This window comes from Sander lucioperca, chromosome 5 (assembly GCF_008315115.2).
Source record: "Sander lucioperca isolate FBNREF2018 chromosome 5, SLUC_FBN_1.2, whole genome shotgun sequence".
NCBI classification, from domain to species: domain Eukaryota; kingdom Metazoa; phylum Chordata; class Actinopteri; order Perciformes; family Percidae; genus Sander; species Sander lucioperca.
In genome coordinates, this window is record NC_050177.1 from 39,814,276 (window position 1) to 39,838,132 (window position 23,857).

The 23,857-nt window shown below is 39.2% G+C and overlaps 1 long non-coding RNA gene across 1 annotated transcript in view; it reads right to left on the reverse strand.

Moving 5' to 3' along the window:
• Positions 1-3,477: 3,477 nt before the first annotated feature.
• Positions 3,478-23,857, reverse strand: part of LOC116045597 — a 37,471-nt gene continuing 17,091 nt past the window's right edge. Inside the window, exons 3-4 of the long non-coding RNA XR_004103966.2 lie at positions 5,734-5,881; positions 3,478-3,621 (exon numbers count right to left, since the gene is read on the reverse strand). This is a non-coding gene — a long non-coding RNA (uncharacterized LOC116045597). The remainder of the gene's footprint in view (positions 3,622-5,733; positions 5,882-23,857) is intronic.

Consider the following 23,857-nt stretch of genomic DNA (forward strand, 5'->3'; position numbering starts at 1 on the left):
TGACTTAAAGGTCCCATGACATGGTGCTCTTTGGATGCTTTTATATAGGCCTTAGTGGTCCCCTAATACTGTATCTGAAGTCTCTTTCCCGAAATTCAGCCTTGGTGCAGAATTACAGCCACTAGAGCCAGTCCCACAATGAGCTTTCCTTAGGATGTGCCATTTCTGTGTCTGTAGCTATTGAGGAGGAGAGAGGGGGGGGCAAGGTGGAGGGCGGGGGTGTGGCCTTGACCAATTGCCACTTTGCTCGTTTGAAAGCCATGATGCCTCTCTCATGGGTGGGCCAAATTCTCTGGGCGGGCAAAGCAGAGAAAGGGGAGGTAACCTTGCTCCTTATGACCTCATAAGGAGGAGATTCCAGATCGGTCCATCTGAACTTTCATTTTCTCAAAAGGCAGAGCAGGATACCCAGGGCTCGGTTTACACCTATCGCCATTTCTAGCCACTGGGGGACCATAGGCAGGCTGAGGGAATGCATATTAATGTTAAAAAACCTCATAAAGTGAAATGTCCATGCCATGGGACCTTTAAGACAGCTCAAACTGAGTTTTATGACCACCTTAAACCAAACAATTTGACGACGGGAGCGCGCCCCGATTCTAGCAGGACTCTCATGATTTAATTCCGATATTAGATATTTGTCTGTGACAGTGGAACCGCCTGAAAAGCTGTTTGGTGTAAAGTCGGCACAACATGCAGACAAAAAAATAAATGCACGCTACTGAAATCATTTTAGAGTAATTTGTCAAATCATAATCTATGAACAAATTTGCACAGAAAATTAACATTGTCAATCCCAAATATTGTAGCTACAAAGGAGACACTGAAGATTCTTTACAAAGATTGATATGCATATATCATGTTTTGATTTAAGTTTTGGCCATCACTGTCTCAGCATATTTCAAGGTTCTGAAACACATACATATTAATAAATGTAAGCCCAATGTCTTCTCTTTGCTCTTTTTGCATTATGAATGACATCACATAACATTAGGTTGCTGGGTAATGATAAGAGAACAGTGCTGCTTGGTGTTTGATGAGTTATGCATGAAAGGATTTCTTTCAACCCTCCCCAGTTTCAGTCTCAGCAAAGCTCGTTTGCTTAAAGCTATTTTGATGTGTGCCTTTATGAGACCTTTGTGTGGGCCTGTTTGACTTTCCAAAGTTAAAATTTACAAATTCAGAATCCATTTACATAGAGCCGCTTTTTGCCTGTGCCAAGTCACTTGTGCCGGATGAAGTAATTTAGTGGTTTAGGCACGTAGTATAGTGTTTTTATTTGTTTGTTTGATTTGTATGTAGGAATCATTGAATTGACACTTACAATCTCACTATTTTACATTACAAATGCATTCATATGGTAATGTTTAGGACATGAGGAAGCGGACAATGCAGCTTTTTAATACTAAAGGATTGTGGACATACGATGTATGCAGCCATTGTTCCCCAACTATTTTTCTGAGAAAGCATTCAGACAATCATTTAATACCCAAACAAATCAAACTATCTTTTTTTGGATTCACACGTTTTGAAAGGTAGGACTATCAGGCACTGCATGAAAAAAACAGTCCTATCATTAACTTCAACGATGCCACCACATTGACGCAGTATGGATGCCAATGCAGAGGTCTCTAGCAGAAACACAGGTTTAAAAAAAAAAAAAAAGGAACCTGGCTCAACTACTGCTGCACTGCAAGATCATCTAGCAAGGTGCTGCATTGGCCAATGAAATACATGCAAGCACCACTTGCTGTTAGTTTACGTTGTTACATGAACCTCATATTTCTACTGTTTATCTTGCAATTGTCATAACAGAAGATAAAATAATTGCCCTGGTGATAGCTTTCCAGAGTTTTAAAATCTTTTGTCAAAGTTTTATAACTAATTTGCAGTATTTTGGAGTTGCAAAATCATGGATCTATTTATTAGTCATTAGTTCCTAACCCGGGATCTTATTTTATTGTCACAGTGGCTTCCACCAACACAGAAAGAAAGTTTGTTTTTGGTTTAACTTCCCAGTCAGTATATGTTGGTGCTGTGACATGCATTGCCCCTGAGTCCACCTTAATAATAAGTTTGAGTTGTCTAAACCTAACGCAGATCAGATAAATTGGAATGCTTTTTTACTCACTTTTTTTCTCTGGCTGTTTCTGCGTTTACATGCATATGATTTATGCCCTCCACCACTGCTCAAAGAATTATTTCTGAGACTAAAGAAAAACATTTTCCCTGCCCAGCATCTGGATGAAGATCCATCTCAGGTCTAACGACCCACTCATCCTCATTTCAGCAGTGGCCATTTTGTGCCAGATCCCTTGCCCCCATATCAGTTGACCTCCTTTTAACAGCAGCTATTTTGTGTCCGATACAAACACAGTTTCATTTCTGTGGGTCAGAGAACATTCACTTCTACGCGATTATTACAACAGTGAAATATTATGGGGAGACAATAATTGCTGTTCTAACCAGAGTCCGTAATAACGCGGTGTCTGTGTGTAGAAGTGTCTGTGCTTTACAAGCTGAGGCTGGTTCACGTGCCTCTATTCTGCTGTAACTATACAAGACCTACTATTTTAGTATCAGCAACACAGAAAACCATACTTGGTAAACAGATAGATACACAGAGACAGGTACAGAGCAGGAATACAAAGCCTAACACAGACACACACATGTACACCTGCACAAGAGATCCTAAAACACATGGAGCTGAAATGTCATGACTATCTCTCCTGCCTTTACATATAGAACGTAATATTATGCCATACTGTATACAATATGTGTGACATTGTATTATCTATGTGTGGGTCAACTGAAAAATCAATAAGGGAATGTATAAATCCACCACAATGCACATATGATTCATTCGCTCTCATGTTCCATGTGTATACAGTATGTGAGTTTTAAGAATGTGTCTGTGCACATTTCAAGTGTGTATACCCTGTGTTTACACATATAGTTTACTATATGTAGTGTGTGGGACATTACTGCATGTTCTGCAGAAGGTATGCCTAATTATATTTCTAACAACATTACACCTTACAAACTGAGCACACACATGAACACACAGAAACAGTAGAGATATATGGGTGATCATTGATATAATTCATGACTCATTGGCTCATACTAACATTTAACTATAAACAGTGTGCCAGGAGCATCACAAAGAATCTCCCAAACCCAGGAATGAGCTGAACTATATGTCAAGTGAGTGCATTTTTGTCCAATGTGGGTTGAATGCACGTTCAGTAGACTAATAAGTACAGTAGGTGCTGTCAAAGTGCTATCTGTAACAAAACATTCTTTGATGCCCCTCTCATTGATTATTAGGGGTACTGCTCCTTTTGCTGACAGCAACCCCAAAGCAGAATATCCTGGTGAATGCAAAATATTGAAAGTAGTGTATATGAATAATTTTAAAGTGAAGCAAAACATTTTTGTTTTGTTCTCAGCTTTATTTCTTTATTTTTTTTCGGGGAGGGGTGTCTGTGCCTTTGATTGACAGTGTACAGTTGAGAGGCAGAGAGGACGCATCAAGTGTATGTGGTTGTCCACTGTGATGCATCAGATTTCTACTGAACTACAAACAGTATTACCTTCACATACTGTTTTAGGAACAGATCTCTGAAATGTGAAGGAGAATTATGACTTATTACTGCAACCCCACACACCTGAATCATTCCACTAGTATCATATATTCATATCATATTCAACAACTAAAGTGGCATAAGGTAAATTCCCTTTAAGTGAGATTAATCTACTCCCAAGCATTTTAATACCGAGAACCAACGTGAACACATCAAGCAAGATTCACAGGAAGTAATGAAGCTCAGCGCAAATTCTTTCAGGAAGACTTCTAATTACTGCAATCACCACTATCTCTCCCTAAATCTATTCAGCTGTTAAGATGCGTTCACTCTTCAGTAAACCAATCAGAATTGGCCACAAAATTCATGATCCAATCACAGCATGACATCCTGCTTTAAATGTCTCTCTCCTTGCTATCAGCTGTCTTCTCAGGCAAACGTGCAACCCTCCTCCTCCCCTTCCACCTTCGGGCGTCGTCAACCACTGCAACCTGAGTCCCTTTCCGGCAGACAGGTCCTTCGTTCAGCCTCCGGGTTCCCTCTCCGCCATCACCAGTGTCTAGGCTCCATCATTAAAAATATTTAAATATTTTAAATGATGAGTCTAATCACCAAAGACTCATTCATTTCATATTATGCTTATCTACAATAAATATTTGCATATCTGCAACGAAGTCTCTCCTGATTGAAATACAGTACAGTATATGGCCCAAATATGAGGTAATGAACAGTAGGGGAACAACATGATTTGAGCCCTGAAAAGGACACAGAGGAACAGAATGAGAGAGAGAGAGAGAGAGAGAGAGAGAGAGAGAGAGAGAGAGAGAGAGAGAGAGAGAGAGAGAGAGAGAGAGAGAGAGAGAGAGAGAAAGCGAGAGAGAGAGAGAATATGTTGGATCAGGATGAGGTGGCATCTGCTAAAACAGTAGGGGGTCGGGACCACACATGCACACGGACACAAACTCACAGGTGAGGTGAAGCGAAACACTCTAAAGCCCACAGGTGAGGCCACAAGCTGTCACATGATTGTTGCTCTTTTCAATGCACATGAAGTCATGAAGGACCAAACAATGCAACCACAAACATACTGCTGACACAAACACATATGTATATGTTTAAACCTGCCAAGACACAACGACATCTGCAAAACTGCTTTTTCCCCTGGGGTTGCCCTTTGCCTTTAACCTCCACCTCCTGGGTCAAGTTGGCATTTTTACAATAAAAGCGAAAGACATCATCAGTAAGAGAGAACATCTGACTGTCAGAAACAAGCTTAGAGTTAGCAGGTGGACAAACACTGAAGTAAGAATGTGGACTGACAGTTAACATTGCTACTGTGGAGATTTCCTACCATTAAGGCACAATCAAATCACTGGACTTAAGTTCTTTCACTGGCTTGGGCACTTTAAGTTAGTATGTGTGGTGTTTGCAGCCTTTTAGTTGCAATCTGTGTTTTGTGTTTCAAAATGGACAGAGACAGTGTGAGTGAAGGATGCAGCATAATATGGACATTAACAGTGTGAGTAGTAAGTGAAATATGTCGTTTCCCTTTAGTCATACGAACTGAAATGCACAAAAGTGGGCTCAGGGTTCAATTTGTATAAAACGTAGCAAATGTGGTAGAAAATGTACCTCTGTTTGTAAAATGCTATGAAAATAAAATACAGTTCTTATTTTGCATATTTATTTGCATTGGGTAACAATTCCAATTAAAACACGTCATTGTCGCAAAAGAGACCTACCTTAGGCGTGTCTCCAATAATAGTCTGGTGTCTCTCCTTATTGAGATAAGTCGACACCTCTAACTTATTAGAGCTTTCACTGTTCCACCTCAAATATATATATATATATATATATGTATAAAAATGTAATACTAATGTCAGAGGAAATTAATGATTACAGTCATGAAAAGGTAACTTGTATATGTGATAGAGAACATTTCCAAAGTAACCCACCCACTTCTGTGTGTGTAAAAAAACATGTTTGTGTGCTTGTAGCTAACTACATTTGCATGTTAATGCCTGGAAGAATAGTGATGTGTCCGTGCAGGTGTGTGTGAGAGTGTGTGTGTCAAAGGAACTGTGTGCTGTTAATGTGTCCTACCCTCTTCCACTCATTATAGCAGGACATATCCATGTGTGGCATTTACCTCTGACCTCTGCTCCGCAGCAGGCACAATTACTGAAAGGCCAGACTCTTCAGCAGATGTCCATCACATCCACTCTCTCTCTCCTCTCCTCCCTCCTTCCTTCCTTAACACTTCTTTCCTCCACATCAGAATCACTGGTGGCGGTAATCTAACGTGAAAAAAAACTAGTCATTTTGACATATATTTTAATGAGGTGAAGCTTCATCTTTTCATGACTTCATGTCTTGTTAATAAATAACAGCTGTTTTTTTTTTTATTTCCTTTTGTTTCTGTTTGTCATTCTTTCTTTTCTCTGCAAAGTTTCTGAGTCGAGCGAACAAGATAAAAACAGAGATGGAGCAAAAGAGAAAGGGATTGAAAAAAAGAGATAAAGACAGAGTGAGAAGGGAACCCTGATTGGGGCCAGTCACAGGCCAGCTTCCTGTCCCTTTCCCTACCATATTGTCTCTCTTCCCCACACTCTCCCTCCATCTGCAGGTAACAGTGCTCTCCTCCAGAGAGAAGGGGATGAGGAGATTAAGAGAAAATTACACCTAGTCCTTTTTTTCGACAAGACAAGGGAGGTGGAAAGTCGGAACTTCAAACAACTTTTGGAAAAGATGGTGTCAGGGGTTGGAGAGAATGGCTGGACAAGAGAAGGACAGACAGATAAAGAGGGAGGAAAAGACAGAAAAAGTCATCTGGGATTTGGGGTCATCGTAGATGAAGGGAGGGAGACTGAGAGAAGTGAATTACAGAAGAAACAGAATCTCTATGTTGACCCTAGACAAAGAGAAGGTTATTGTGGTGGTAGAATAGTATTGTCCCTTAGGTAAAGGTCATGAGACTGACACCAAGGCAGAAAGAAATGCATCAGCTTCTTCAGCAAATGAGCTTGTTTAGTTATTGAGTAAGAAGAGGGGAGTACAAGAAAAAGTGAGTCAAAAGGAGGTGAATTAGGGCCTTTGAATTGCTTTTGTATGGAAATGAGCTCTACAAAAAAAGTCAACTTGAAACGGATGTCATGTTGTTTTTATTTGCTGGAATGAAAAAAATTAATAATTAAATATATCTATTAACAATAGATAGATAGATAGATAGATTTTTTTTATTGATCCCAAAAAAATGGGAAATAACGGTGTACCTGAGTAAAATAATGTAGATGTATTTTCATTTAATCATTGTGTGTTGTTGACATTGGCTTTACTTCCTCATTGTTTAGGGTCATGCAGACCCAACTGCTTAATGTGTAAAAATAATATTTTTATTTAATAACTATAATAATATTAACTATATGGTTGTTTTTTTGCCTTTTCTTCTGATCTGAACTAAAATACAATATTGTTGTAAAGCAGTGGTAACTCTTCTCTTCTGCCACAAACTGAATATATTGCATTGTTATTACACCAAATATATGACAAAAATAAATAGTTCATGTTTTACATGTCATTTGAGGTATGCATGAACAAACATGTATACTTTTGTTTGCCAAAATGTCTTATGAACAAACTGTTACAGTAGCAGAAATCCAAAAAGAGTCAGCGGATTTGGCAAAGTGTTGCACAAAAAGGCCTGTCAGCACCAATCACAGATATAGATCATATGAACATGTATTGTATTCTACAAATAAAATCTACATTCCATTTAATGTATGCAAATGAACATTTAATTAAATTGAAGATTACTTTATTTAGAATTTAATTCAACTTTAGTTATTTGATGCCCTATCAAAAGTAAAAAATACTCTTTGTGATTTTGACTGTTATTGTGCCCATCTAAATCAGAGCCTTTGTAAGGAATCACATGTTGAACTTTCTGATGTTTTTTTTCAGAGCAGACAGGCAGAAATGAGAACACTGCCCTGCATTTCTATTAAATTAACTTTTAATGGAACCGGTAATTTAAAAAGAAACAAGATATTTTTACAGAGCAACCACATATCTATATAGCTGACTTACACTCTTGAGCACGGCAGCTCTGGGTAACTGGTAACAAGCTGTTTGACAGAATGGCATAGTGTATATGAAAAGTAAAGCGTGCGTGTGTGTGTGTGTGTGTGTGTGTGTGTGTGTGTGTGTGTGTGTGTGTGTGTCGGGGGTACTGTAATTTGTTTTTGTTTAACCCTGAGCTGTAGGGTCTCTTGTTTTAATAGAGTTGTAGATTAGTTTTGCAATCCCACATAGTTGGGTAAGTGATAAGCATACTGTGTTATTCCTATTGTGTGCGAATATAGTACGCTCTCTTTCTCTCAACAATCAAAATTGCTCACAAGTAGTTCAGAACTGGTTGGAGAGAAGAGACTAAATCCAGTAATAGTTCAAAACCTGTAATCCACCAAGTTTATTATCTTCCGAAGATTATGAGTCAAAAGTGTATTTTGTGTCCCTGCCATTTGATACAATAGATCATGTTTTATTTCCTTCATTTCCCCAAGATAAAAGCCAACTGTCCTTTCTTTCTCATTAATTTTCTTCTCTTCTGCCTGTATGTCCTTCTGCTCCATTCTTCGCGTGGGCACATGAATTAAACACCTACAATGTCTCCTGATAGAAGCAAAGGAATTTACATCTGCTTTAAGTAAATGTTCTATCTAAGGTAAATTATGCCAAAGCATACGATGGTTAAGATGTAATTGATTAAGATGTAAGGAGATTTGGATAATCCGTATATATATATATATATATATATATATATATATATTGCAAATTTACTATAACAGATGTACTAAAAGCTAATTTATTTTTTTATTTTTTTTATTCACGATATTACAATGTTTTTGAAGATTTATAATGCTGGATGTCTGCAAAATCTAACACATAATATTGCTTTAGTTATTGCTGTTAGTGCCCACAAACACCATCTGGCAGAACACAGGGTCATAACACACCTCCGCTTAGGTAAGCTCCCAACATGATTCCTAGTGTGAGGTGTGTGTATGTGCTCTCCTTCTGTCTACAGTGTGTGCATTTTTTATCTAGATGCTTCGATGTGGAGCTGCACAATAAATCAATATAGCATCGCTATTGTAACATAGCCTGACAAGCCAGACCCACATCAAGATGTTGGGTCTGGGAACTCACCATTGGCAGGGCTCAATCCGAGGGGCGGGATAAACGGTTGTTTTTCAAATTCCCTATGCACGCATAGCCAACCAGAGCAACGCTAGTTGATAGATTAAACTTTTGCTGTATCCGGTCGGCAAAACTCTGAACACATCTTCCTTTTTTAAGAATGACTTCAGTGCTTAACTCCAGTCTTCCAGAGTCACAGCTAAAGCCGATTCCACAGACCGCTGTTCGCCAGCAGCAGCAGCCATCTTCTTTGTTTTCAAGTAGCAGGGAATTCACGAGGAACCGTCGCAACTCTGCCATCATAATGTTAAGCCCGCCCACCGACTATATACACGATGTGATTGGCCTGACCAGAATTTGGTTTTTCCAGCTCGCAAGCCAACAGAGAGTTGCTAGACTGACCCTGGCTTAAAATTACATTTGCTGCGTCTAGATTTCTAGGCTAATTGTAACATAGTATTGTCTAAGATTTGCATTTCTTAAAATTGTGATACATACTAAATGTTTTTAATGTTGTATTACAAATTGAGTGTTGTAGCTCAAAAAAATGTGAATTATTCTACTAGTTTGGCCAGCACATTACATACGATTATGAAAGTATTTCCTATAGCACTAATGTTGACCACTATGTACGCCTACAGGAAAGATAACCTAAATAGTAGTAGAATATTAATAATAATAATAATAATAGTAGAAAACCTAAATGAGTTCAAATTTTTACTAGTGACAAAAAAAGAAAGAAGAAGCTAAAATATTTGTTTTAACTTTTTTCGGTCAAGCTGTATCAAAGCCTTCTCTCCACTCTCTATACTGCCAGTTATGTCAGTCTGGTGGAGAATAATACAAACATTTTATTATAATTGATGGATTTATTTGTCTGAAAAACAATTATATTTTAAGACAAATAGCCTAAAAAAATTCCAGAATACAACACAACACAACATGTGTAATATGTGTGTGTAAATGTAGAATGCAAACTTGGGTAACACTTTATTTGAAGGGGTGTGCATAGGACTGACATGACATAGTCTTAACCATGATATGAGACCAGTCATGAACATGAAGAGGTCTTTATGGATGTTTATGACTGTTGTCATTAAGTGTCATTAGGTAAATTATGACACTTGCCCACATGCAAAGTTAGCACTGTTTGAGATGTTGGCATTATGGCAACTTTACATTAACCAGGACAACAATGTCTATGTTATGACAACTTGACATTAACCTAGGCCACCTATAATAAACATGTCATAGCAGGCCTAATTATCAAATATAAAGAAACCATATAAACAATTATAAAGACTCCTTCATATTCAGGACTGGTGTCACTGGTTCAAGTCAGTCTTATGCACACCCCTTCAAATAAAGTGTTACCCAAACTTCTTCTCTGGTCATTTAAACTCCTTAACAGTATTACAGTATTGGTCATAAATATATTTTTTATCATACTTATTTGATTGATTCTTGAATTCCCAGAACGTACATATACGTATTTAATATATACTGCCATGATATACAATTTCCTTTACCATGAAAGAGGATTTTAGGGATCAGGATTGGGGAAACGCAGAGACAAAAGTAAGGGCTAAAAAAAGTTAAGGCTAAGTAAAGAGGAAGAGAATATAAGCCATGATGACAAGTTAACAGTGTAAGAAAAGGGTAGGGGAAATAAACAGAAAAAGCTACATGTGAAGAAAGAGTAATTACAGGTTGTTCAATAATTCCTCCTCCTTCTGTGGTATGCTGTGAGGCAGTTACTATGACAATGTCATGTGCAGGGAAGCCACAGCACCAACATGACCTCTAATGCCATAAAAAGTGTGTGTTGGGGGGTTGTGTGGGTTTGTGTGTGTGTGTGTGTGTGTGTGTGTGTGTGTGTGTGTGTGTGTGTGTGTGTGTGTGTGTGTGTGTGTGTGTGTGTGTGTGTGTGTGTGTGTGAGTGTGTGTCTACGTCCAAAGAGAATATGAAGTTTCAAAGAAAGAGAGAAGTCTGAAAAGGTTTTGGGCAGCCCACACTGTTAGTACCAGCGGAGGCACACATTGCAAACCCTATCACACCTCAACTCTGACTTCCTGTACAACAAAGTTGTCAAGATTTGAGGTGTGAATCTATAATTGACTCTTCTTTTACCTGATTCTGCCTGGCTGCATGAAGAAAGGAAAGGAGAAAGAGGGAATAAAGGAGGAAGTGAAGGGAGGGAGGGGGATACATAGTGAGAAACAGAGATGAGAGAGCGCAGAAGAGTGTGAGAATACAAGAGCAGTCAGGCTGTCACTCAGAAAAAGGATGCAGGCTCTATGAGCTTCTGATCCATTCCTAGTTCATAAAGTTTAGAATATATGGTATAATTTCCTAATCGAGTATAAACACAGCTGCAGAGGTGTGTGTGTGTGTGTGTGTGTGTGTGTGTGTGTGTGTGTGTGTATTGTGTTGATGTCACCACCCAAAATGGGACATGAGAGGGGCTGTCAGTGAGCTCTACATGGGGCTTTTTTCCCCTAAGAAGTCATCTCAAGGCCTGTCTGCTCAAAACTCAAACCTGTGTATTATAGGCATCATGTACAGCAGCTCTTTGATGGTGGAAATACAGCTGCATAAAAACATGCACACCCATGCGTGCCAGCACACAGCCTTACACATTCTTTCACACACACGCGCACGCACGCAGTACTGTGTGTGCGTCTAAAACATACGCACACACACCACTCATCTGTTGGAGGGTGTGCAGCTGCACTCTAGACTGCAGTCTGTTGGAGAGCAAGTTCTTAAAAAACTTTAGCATCATGTAAGTTGTTAGTGCAAATACATCTGCACACAAACCCTTATCTTGCACTTGAAACACTTCACATATGCTTTAAAAAACATGTTATAGACTTGCACTAGTTATGTAGCCAGCCAGAAACACAAGAATTTGGAAAGGCAATATAAGAAAAAAACAACGCATCCCGTTTCTCACCTCAGTTCTCGCCAAGATGGACCCTCAAGACAACCATGTAAAAGTTGTAGCTAATTGATGTTGATGTGAATAACAGTGCACTAACAGTACCATTTAGTGAGCAAACCTATCTCCTATGTTTCTTGTTTTACGCACTAAAGCTTTCTGCTGCCCAACTATAACTGTAAAAACATGTATCATGTTTTTTTTTGCAAAAAACAGATATTGTAAAATTTAAATTTACACATATTTCAATTTACTACAATATACTGTAGTTATTTTTAGCTTTCACTGATACATCAAGGGCAAATGTTTCCTAATCTCTATCTGTCCTCTTTGGCAATCTCCCTCTTTCTCTCTTTTCCCTCCTCAGAAAGTTCTTACAGTTCCTGTATATACTGTCAAACTTTCCTCATTTCGCCAAAGTTGCCGAAAGTCCCATTTAAACTTTCTCACAGAGAAAAAGCAACTGTAATGGTAAAAATTTAACTAATCCAACTCTACCCAAGCCCATCTCTCTTGCCATTCACATCCTGTCATGTCAATTTCAATTCTATTCCTATTTCTCTTTACTGCATAGCCCCCTCAGTTGTCACTTTTAATTCTGTCTTTGATTGTACTTTTGTCTATTCATATTCTTTTATTGTCTGAGTTAAACAGGAAGTGTGTTCCAAGAATTCCTTTCACAGTCTTACCAGAGCAACGTACCCTGACTTCAGTGTTAAAGCCAGCTGAAAAGAAGCGTAATCATATCAGTGCTGAGCAGCAAAGTGGTTTATTTGACGGTAGAAAGAGAGACTGAAAGGGAAAAGAGCCAGACTCAATTGCTGCTACAGGGGGAAGCTAATTTGGCTCTTTCAAAAGGGCATGCGAGGAACGGCATAGGAGAAGAAAAGAGGCTCGGTGAACAGATCAGTTCAATTCCATTTTACAGCCTACACTGGACATGTGCTAGAGGGATTAACAAAGATAATAAAAGGTTTTAATGGTGGAATTTTAAGAGAACCAAAGCGTGCAGCTGAGTGTGTCACAGTGGAAGACAAACAGACAGAAAGGACAGAGATGAACAGACAGACAGTTAAGAGTTAGAATATCAAGCACCATCTTCTCTGGTCCTCTCATTAAAAAGCCGAAGAAAGGCTCATTCTTTAGTTTGCTGCAGTCTCAAATGAATGACCTTAAATGTGTGACTGAGCCTCTTAGCCCTGATCCTGTGGTGAATAGACTGAATTTACAACAGCAGACATAATTAATACCCAGTTGAACGGACAAGAAAAATGGTTCATGAAAGTAGACCGGTAGGAAGTAAAAGAGAGAGGGTCAATTCAGTATGTTCTACTGAGTGACAGTGAGTCAGTGCTGTCTATTGAGGTGAAAACGAGCGCTAACTAGCTTTATGTCATTTCTTATGTTTGTCTTCAACTAATCATTCATAAATCAAATGTCAAAAAGACATAAAAATCAGCCAACTGCCATTTAACGGCTGAAAATCTGAATAGAAGGTGATTGCTCTTTGACACTAATCAGAGATTATATATGTCGCAATCTTCCCTACATTGCCATTTGGGCAGTAGAGGTAAAACTGCCAATAATCATGTTTAACAGTTATCGAATGCTAAAATTTAAGGAGCAAATTCAAGTGACACTTTTCACTCATATAATATTTATTGCTTAATTGCTTAATACATGATGTGATAAAATAGATAAATACTGCATGTTTAAACCACACTGTGTGGACTGGGGTAATAAAAATAAAACAGGAGGTGCTTAGAAGACTATTTGGTCAACTCAGACCATAAAACCTGATTGGACTTGACATGGCACTGATTAAAATCAGCCTGTGATTGATTAAAGCACATTTTAAATCAAATAAAACCTGCATGAATAAATAATACAAATGGTTAAACTTCAAAATATCACATAAGGGACTGTTCGTTATTTATTTCAGGGGCCACAGGAGGAGTTTTGGGACCTTTAGTCAAAATAGACCTGACCCTCCCTCCACCAGCAATACATTTTGGATGACCCTCCAAAATGATATGGAAAAAAGGGATGACCCTCCCCAACAATTTATTGATGCCTTCTGTACTGGTTTGCACTTGGCAAAGACATACAGATAGCCATTGTTTTTTTTACAGCCATGACATACGTGACTAAACCTCTGCATTCTCATCTTACGCATCACACTCCTCTGTTATGGTGTGGTGGCCATTTCAGTAGATTTATTCAATAACATTGTTGTGGAAACACAATAAGCATGGAAACTAAATGCACACTTCCTGCATTACTGCATTACTTCAAATACTAAGTTAGTCATCTAGTAAACTAGCTCCTCACCACACAGGCCTAAAGCCATGATGTGAGTTTTAAGACTTAAAATATAATTGTATTGCTTGCATTTGTTGCTTTTTCATGGGGTTCTGCGGTGCCCTTCACATCTACATCTTTCCACAGTATTCTCTCCTGCACTAACATGATTTTCAGTGTCATGGTACCATAGCTACTAAGATGTTGTTTAATCTCTCTCTCTCTTTCTCTGGCAGATATACTAAAACGATGGAAACACCACCCCCGCCCCCAGAAACATCTCTTTGCTATCAGATGGTGTTGGCAACCCTAACTCTACCACGCTAACAATGACTACTATTAATAGACAATTGTCATGCCTACAACAGTGCAGCAAAATTTACAGCTGCTTCTCCACCTTAAATCACAGATGCAAACACCTGTGCCACAGTGGTCAGTCGGAAATGATAAATCAGTTTCAGTGGCCATGAGTGTGTAAATTTCCATTTACTACTCTCATTTTTTTTAGCTTTTGTACACAGGCACACATTACAATACATGCAAATTAGTCCTGCTGCTCTTCCGTCATTCTGTCGGCACTGTGTTGTTTTGTGCTGTAGTTTAAGAGCACACTGTTCTTATCATTTTTTCAGATATTATACCTGGCCCTGAATCAATGCCAACAAAGGATTACTATGAGATTTTGGTCCAAACCATGGCGTGTGGTAGACCTGCTTTGATAATGTATCATGTGCTTTTCATAAAAAATGACAATATGAAACTATGATTGTGAGTTCATATGCATTATTGTTCAAGAAGATGAGAAGAGAGAGACAATAACATGTAAAGAACATGAGGTTTCCAACAATATTAGGAGTGTGAAATATTAGTCGGCTGAAACAAAAGGGGGAACTAACACGTTTTCTCAAAGGAGTCAACAGTGAGAAGGATATTTCAGTAGTAATTAATTTACACATCTCTGCAGCTGATTCAGGCACACAGAACCAAGACCATTACTGCACAAAAATCTTTCGGAAGCCCGGGATGGAAGATAATGACTTGCTGTTGAAAAAAGGGGAACTCGGTGTATACTTAAAAGTGAGACAGAGAGTGAGGGATGGGGATGCTTAGGAAGGACAGATTGAGCAATAAAAATATAAATGGCGATGAGAAATTGAAACAGGGAGACAGAGAAAAGAGAGGGGATAGTGATAAACAGATAGATTGTGGGAAAGAAACAGGATGAGACTGGGAGATGGAGAGAGTAGTTATATATAGTGGTGATGATGGGACACAGACAGACGTTTGCAGAAGAAGAGACAAGAAGAGGAGACCTTCAGGACGACAGGAACAACCACGTGGAGGAGAGAGCAGATGAAAAGCAACAGCAGACATCAAAAAGGTAGGTATGCAGGTCAAGGTCTCCGTTAGTCTGGATCAACGGAAGGACATTTTCAGGATAATTGCCTGACATCCGGCACGTGGCTCACGCAGTACACACAGCAATACACTGGTAAGAGCAAATTACATTTAACCATGTATCCAGCTAATTTAAATAGCTCACGTTACTGTATTGTGTTAACAGTTAACTTGATTTAATATTGTATGTGACGTTTTCATTTGCGGGGTGCAAATGTTCCACCAAAACTAGTTCCTTCCGGAGACCATTTTACAGAGCCACCGTCGCTGCGTCTGGAGCTAAGCGCCGCTCAAAACGATTGTGATTGGTTTAAAGAAATACAAACAACCCAGAGCGTTTTTTCCTTCTATCAAAGAATGTACAGTATGTGTGGAGTCGCCAGACCTTACTCCACAGCACTGTGTGGATAGGTCTGGCAATGCGAGACTCGGTCTCCGCTAATTATTGGAGCTCAGCTAGGCCAGTAACTACCTAAAAGACACCTATCCTTACCGTACGTTAAAACAAGAGCTGTTCAAAGCACAGAAACAAAACTGTCCTGTAGATGAGTTCAGCACAGTTTCATTATTCTCTGGTGTTTAGACTGAGCCGGAAAAAATTTAATTAAGTGCAATGATGTTTTTGTCTGAACAAAATAAAAGTACTTTAATGCCACTCCCAATGTGTCACAATAGACCAAATAGACCACAAAAGACTTTTTCTTTTATGTGTTTTGATTCTTTCATTTTTGTCAACTTTCCCTATATATCAAGGCCAATGCATTAGTGATGTGATGATACTTGGAGCTGGATTTTGCAAAGTGGTCGGGGTTTTTTTTTTGAGGTTTGAGGAGAAAGTTTCCTTTATTCAATTAAGCCAATAGAATCCCATAGAAATAATTATTCTATCTCTTCTGCAGACTTGTTATAATGTGATTAAAAAAAAAAGTGGGACACAACTTTACTGAAATGTTGAGTGGATGCAGTATGTTTTCACAATTATAACAAGATAACATATATAGTTAATGAGCATTCCTCATTTCTGTACTCGAGGACATATTTATTTATTTCACCCATTTAGAAGGCAGTATGAGGGATATGAATATGCAGCAATCAACATTTGCCACAAGATAAATCAATACTGGGTTTTTCTAGGCATTAAGTATGTTGCACACAAACATTGTTATTTCTTGTTTATTTAATGACGCACGTGGAGTAAATGCAGCTGAAAGACAAAACAAGTTCTGTGCTTTGGCTTGCCATACATTATAGATATGTAAATAATAATTTTGTGCTTTGTTAAATGATCAGAATCTTTTCTTTTGACCAAGACCAAAAGCTTGGAAATCCACACAGATGAAAGGCTGCTTCAGCCCACACTGTGTTTGGGCCACAGGGGAAATTTGTCTGTATTTTCAGGCCATGTTTCCTTCTCTCCTGCTAGGCTGACCTGACAGGTTATACCGCCCAGAGACAAAACCCTATCCACTGTAACAGTAAAAGCTAATGGGACACAAAAAAGATGTACAAGCAGGAAATTGATAGTTATACAGACTTGTATTTAGTTTGGCGACATACATGACTTCAACTGACATTGTTGTTTAAAGATTTCATTAGAACTTATTAAAATCCAACAACAAGAGAAGCACATAATATTTCAACTGACAGGAAAACACAAATCATCAAAATTGGACTTTAAAAGGCTCTCATACATCAACACCAATACTTCTTACAACTTAGGCAATCTTAGGCAATGGGGACAAGATTTTTGTATCGTAAGCGTTCTGGTTTCTGTTTGTAGTCTGAGTAGTATTGACCAATCACGCTTGAGCAGGCTTTGGATGCATGCAGGTTAACAGACGGTGTGGAGAGCAAAAGAGGCGGAACGCATTGGGCGAAATGCAATATTGAATCCCATCGGCTATCGTCTGATGACGACTTAGCATTGTATTAGCTTTTTTATTATTATAGGTATCTATTTATAGAGACATTGTCAATTATCCTCTTTAATACAATTCAAATTTAATTCGTTATTTCTTTCAATATTCAAATTATATTTGAATATTTAATGCCCAAATTCAGCCTATTATTATTATTTACTACATTACTCAGGCTTATGCATTGCCAATGCCACTATCAGCATGTTGTCCTTGTTGTTGTTATACTTTCTGTCCGCTAGAGTGACTTCCAACATTAGCCTCGAAGGGGCAACTATGTTATGGCTCATTGTATTTCTGGTACGCCACTTTGTTTACATTAATTTTCAACCACAAGCACACAGTGGCAAACACAAATAAGCAAACTGTGTCCTGCAAATTATCAAGTTAAAGAGAACACAGCTAGTAGAGGTTAATATATGAAGTCGAAGCAAACTCTGACAGCTTAAGGGCAGCTAAAATTAACATTTATGTTAGCTGTTTCCATGAAGCTCCCAGCTTAGCTCCTATAACTCGCAACGCAGTTAGGAAACAAGAACCAGCTAATTAATGATAACAGGCATTTTGACTCGGTGGATATTCATTTTGAATTCATGTTAAAACAGTATTTCCCATCCTTCTTTAGATTCCCAAATGCAGCATGTCACTCCTTCTCTACTAACATTACTCAGTCTATCTACCATAGCTCCTGCCCCTTAAATCTCACAATGCCTTATGTTGCCCACTTCAGCTAATTTTTATTATTCATCAGACATGACAAAAGCATTTTGTTTGCGGTTAGGCCAAGGCGAGAAGAGCGCGATTTGCTAATGTTAGCCACACATTTATAAAAATACATTTGTCTTCACTACAGTGTAGAAATTAGAATTAGTCAGGTTATAGGCTATTGCTACATTTATTTGTTAGCTTCAGCTTAGTGAAGCTTTATTTAATGTAGAATAACTGGTAGCTTAGCTCACTAACCTTTCCAATAGCTTGCCTAACACTGGTAATACGCAATATAACAACGTGACTAACATACTGTTATGTTTGTTTATAAACGGACAAATTAATGGAGCTGCTAGTGACTGACAGCAATTTAATGCTGAGCGGCTCCATGAGGAGATCACATTTCAGTAGTGGTGGGAGGGGGGAATGGCGCATGTTGTGTTTGTTTACTAGATAGTTCATGTGTTTTTTGGGATGACAAGATCATATATAGCAGTAAGTCTCAAAGAAAACTAAAACCGCCGATATGGAAACATTTTGGATTTCAAGCCGACGAAAGAAGTAAGCTGAAAAAGACTAGGCAATCTGTAAACACCTAACCAAAGAGGTTAACCTCACGGCAGGGAAAAAAGTCATGGCTTAGAGGTTCATTACTGCCACCGAGTGGACTGGAGTCGCTACACTCTTATTATGGGCTCTGCATCACCTAGTGGTAAAATTTGGTATACCGGTCCGGTCCGGCCTTTGGCTTGATATCAAACTGGTTTGAAAATCTTTACACCTGACCAAGACTAATTGACTCCCATTATTTCTTAAAGCGGTTGCAAGTGTGGTTACACTTTTTAAAACTCCACGCTGACAGGTGATACAGTATAACGGTGAGGCGAAAGCGTTTGTGGTATGGTTAACGTTAGACTTCCTCTGTGACAGACAGGCACCACTGTGTTCACTATATCCTATTGACTGACAGACAGGCTGAGGTTGAAGGGCAAGGCAACTTTATTTCTATAGCACATTTTTGCAACAAGGCAATTCAAAACGCTTAGAATATAGAATTATATAATAAGATACAAATACAAGAATAAAATATACAGTACAGTGTAAGAAATTAATAATTATTAGATCGTTTGTAGGGACAGGTTTGGGAGTGGAGAGGGAGGTGTTTTATTTTGTGTGGCGTGTAAAATGCTCCAAATAAATAACTAAATGTTCTAAGTAAATAGGATAAATAGGTTTGGAATTATTTTTACAACTAAAATTATTTTTTTTATTACAGAGGGAAAGTACCGAAAAAAAGGTAGCGTTGGGTACCGGAACCGAATTCCAGGTACTGGTTATCAGTACCGTACTGGAAAAAAAGTGAACGGTACTCAACCCTATTCACAACACACTGCATTGATTGAAATAAGACCTTTACGTCACACTCGGAACAGAATGCTAACAATATGCTTTGATTAATACTGATTGTACATTTGACCCTGTCCACATTGAAACAGTTACTCCAGAATAATAAAAGGTCTTATATACAATGGTCCCTAATGACCTGTAGACATATCCTTTCATACACACAGACCCTGTATGCTCCTGTCTCTCTCTTTTTCAACAGTGTTATTGTTGGCCTTGATACATACTTTTAACTATGACAATACCACATCATGCGGACATTGCACTTCACATCACTCCCTCCAGCATCGTTGCAGTGATTTAGCATGCAAGATGCATACATGGTCAAGCCACAGTCCCTCAAACCTTTAAAACAAGTGAATAGGTAAAAAGCCCACAGACATTGAGGTTTACTGAACAGTGAAATAAAGCCATATGGTCAGAGGACTTTGCCCTCTCTCGGCAAGCAGACGGGCACATGTAGTGCACACCATGAGAAAGCTACAGACCTTTGTGCTCTTTTCTGACTGAAGAGGTCTGGTAAGGTTACTTTGTGGGGAGTATTTTCCTAGCATTGCTTCAGTCCAATGAACCCCACAAAAGGCAGTTAAATGTTAATAAATACAAAAGAAAACGTTATGTGAAATCTAGATAAGTTTAAGCATAGAAGTCTACTCAGATTTACTCGCTTCCATATATAGTACACCTACAGTAGATTTGCCATTTGGGACATCTGTGTACGTAAAAGTTTAATGAAAAGAGCAAAGTCACAATTACTGAGCCTGAATTGGTGAATTTCGTAACAGATAAAGCAAAAATAAACAGAGCAAGATTGAGTTGACGAAAAGGAGGAAATAGTTAAACACTTAGAACTGTGAAAGTGTAGGGAGCGAAACAGCTGAAGGTAGATGTAGGCTTTTTCAGTGTAAGACCCAAATGAGAAATTGCATATCTTGCCCCGGGTCCCAGGCTCATTAAAACATATCACTTCTCTTGTCATGTGTGGACCCAGAGGGAACACGTCCGTGACCCATTCTGGTTCCCGACCATTAAAAAATAGTAAGCTAGAGGAAACGGGGATAAAGATAAGAGGGGTACACAAAGGACAGAAGAGGTAAAGGGGATGTAGAGGCAGACATGCAGCCAGCAGAGAAAGGAATCTGCATTTTACTGCCTCTCTTCATCTCTCAGCCTCCCCCAGTCTCCCCCTTTCTTTTCCTCGTTTGCTGCCATGGGGGGTAATGTGGCATGAAATATGTACTTAAAGCCAAGCTCAGGTGCCGCCATAAAAGAAATAAGAGACTGTCTGGGTCTGTCGTATGTGTGTGGGCCCATGTGTACACATAGTACGTGTGCATGCCTGTGTGTCTGTAGCATGTACTTTTGTGATGTGTTCATTCGTTCAGAATAACATCGGTGTGTACTTTTGAACGGGTTACTTATAGAGCAGGGGTGGCGAACCTGTGGCTCTTGAGCCGTATGCGGCTCTTTGCCTGCTCCTGTGAGGCTCTTACTGTGTGGCTGGGGGCTGTATCATTGGTTGATTGTTGTTTTTAACTTTTCTGAAACATACAGTATTTCAGATAAGTAAAAAAAAAACACATTTGAATGCATCTGCCAATACATTTGCCAATTATTTTAAAATGGAAAATAATGCAGCAGAGTTTTGAGGACAGATTCTGCAACCTGAGGAAAAACAGCGGCCACAGATCACCTTCCTCGTTAACCCTTTCACTGCTGAATCCGATTGTTTGAAAGCCCCTTTAGTGACAAATTAGTGAGAGAGTTGCTTCAAGTGGCCACAACCGAGTTCAAGCAAGACCTGAAAAGGATTGTGGATAACAAAGACTGTCAATCTAAGTGAGAAAAAAAACTATGAAAACTGCTATGTATTATGACTGTCATTAGATCTGGAAGACACTGTTGCTGTTGTAGTGTGGACGTGCATGTGTTGTGTGGCTTTTTGCTATGGTGCGTTTTTTTTGTGGCTCTTTATACCTAACCCTGTTATAGAGTCAGGGGGAGGGAAGATATTTTCAGAAGAGTGTGGTGCTCCTTTTAGGATGAAATAGAAGAAATGTCTGTCTGATTTTTATTACTGGCAACTGGTATAATGGATTGCTAGGCTTGGTAACAGGTTCTATCAAGGCATGTTTATTGTTTAATTTTAATACATTGTTGTTTTTTGTTTATTTTATTTTTATTGGTTTGTATTCCTCGTATTGCTAGGTTCGTTTTGTGTTGTCTACAGCTGTGTCTCATTTTGAAATTGTAGTCAATGGCTGACAGGTGCAGCCTGAGTTAATTTAAAGAGGGGAAGTATTTGAAGAAGAAAAAAAGAACATATGTGTGATAGTAATTTTGTGTTGCTGTGTGGAATCAGATGTGTGTGTGTGTGTGTGTGTGTGTGTGTGTGTAAGAGAGAGAGAGAGAGAGAGAGAGAGAGAATTATGCCTCCCACCATCTCACATTCACACATTGCAGGACAGGTTAATCCTCCGCACTAGGTAGAGGTGTGAAGACATTAAAATAAACTCAAAACACACACACTCAGGTGTGATGCTATCTAGTTGTTTTAAGGCAATTCAGTTGGCAAGGTGAAGACAGAGGTTGCCACCCAGAAGGGCGAATACAGATAGCCTGGCTCTCTAATGTTTAAAGATATGCCTACCGTGATCTCTCAAGCCCACTAATTAACACATTATTATCTTGTGTGTTTAACACACACAAACATAAATGTAAAAACGACAAGCTGCGGTTTAACCGGGGAGTTTAATTATCTCTTGGTGACAAGCGGCATCACTAGACCTAGCTCTATAATTGGTGTCCAGATATACGAGAGTGAGAGTGGTTGATCATTTCATCTATCTAAAAAAGCATATTTTCAAAGCATTAAACTATATATTATATTCCATTAACAATAAGGTTTAATCTCCTAATTGTAATCAAACCATCACCAGAGGTGACAGATCCGATTCTATTTTGTTGTTTAATTATTAGGACCTGTTGCACCAAACCCACATCCCAACCATGATATTTCTTCTTTAGGAAGTGAGGAGTGACCCAGACTGATCCCAAATAGAAGGTACAAATCTTAAAGGAACACGCCGACTTATTGGGACTTCAGCTCATTCACCGTATCCCCCAGAGTTAGATAAGTCCATATATACCCTTCTCATCTCCGTGCGTGTCGTAACTCTGTCTGACGCACCCACTGCTAGCCTCGCTTAGCACAGATCCTGGAGGTAACTGGCTCCATCTAGCCTACTGCCCAAGTGACAAAATAATGCCAACATTTTCCTATTTACATGTTGTGATTTGTATAGTCACAGCATGTACAAATAACAAGGTCACATGAGACACAGCCATCTTCTAACCGTATACATACTGGGAACTATATTCTCAGAAGGCGAAGCACTGCTACTTGGGTGGAGTGATTAGCGCAACACCTGAAAAGCACTGTTGTTACTCTCTGCTCCTCACCACGGGGCTTCTCAGGTGCTGCGAGCAAATCACTCCGCCCAAGTAGCAGAATTATTAGGAGCATTGGGGTGCGTCAGACAGAGTTACGACACGCATGGAGATGAGAAGGGCATGTATGGATGTATCTAACTCTGGGGGATACGGTGAATAAGTCCTAATAAGTCGGTGTGTTCCTTTAAAGTATTTGCTTACAGGTTCACCTCAGCTTCTGCACCCTCCAACTTTGTCCTCCTCTCACATTCAATTTCGGGAACTTCCTCCTATTAACTGGCTGCTGTCATTTATCTTTCCAGTTATCCATCCATCCACCAATTTATCCATTCTTCTTCCCATCCTTTCCTTTCCTAGTATCTCCAGATAGCCTACCTCTTTGTTCGCTCACGCGTTCGGCTAATTCCAGCTACAAAGAGAAACCTCCAAATCACTATCGATTCCACTCTCATGAAAAATACATTTTGCGCATTAGGATTCAGTCTCGTCCCTCTTTCTGTATGCCCACTGCGTCTGGTCATCTCCTAATCTCCTCCCTCAATTCCCCCATCCCTCCTCCACCATCCTCACAGCAGGTGAAAGGTATATTTTCCCTCCATACATCTGCTGAGACTTCTGTCTTCTGATCGATCTCCCACTGCGACTCCCGGGGTCCATTAGGACGAGTGTTTATCCTGGAAACATCAATACTTCTGCTCCTCTGTCTCTGTCTATATCCCTATCCTTTTTTATACTGCACTCTTCCTCTCCCTCCTTTAAGTTCCCCTGCCTCCCTGGTTATTCCCCTTACCATAGAGATTTAGTTTTCCCACTTTGACATTCAGAAGTTTATTTCTCCACAATAGCTTTGCCCACATTTCCCTATTTCTTCTTATTACTTGCGTTCGTTTCCTCTCCTCTCACTCGGCTTAAATTGCCTAAAACCGTAAGAGCTGAAATTGCTTTTCCTCAC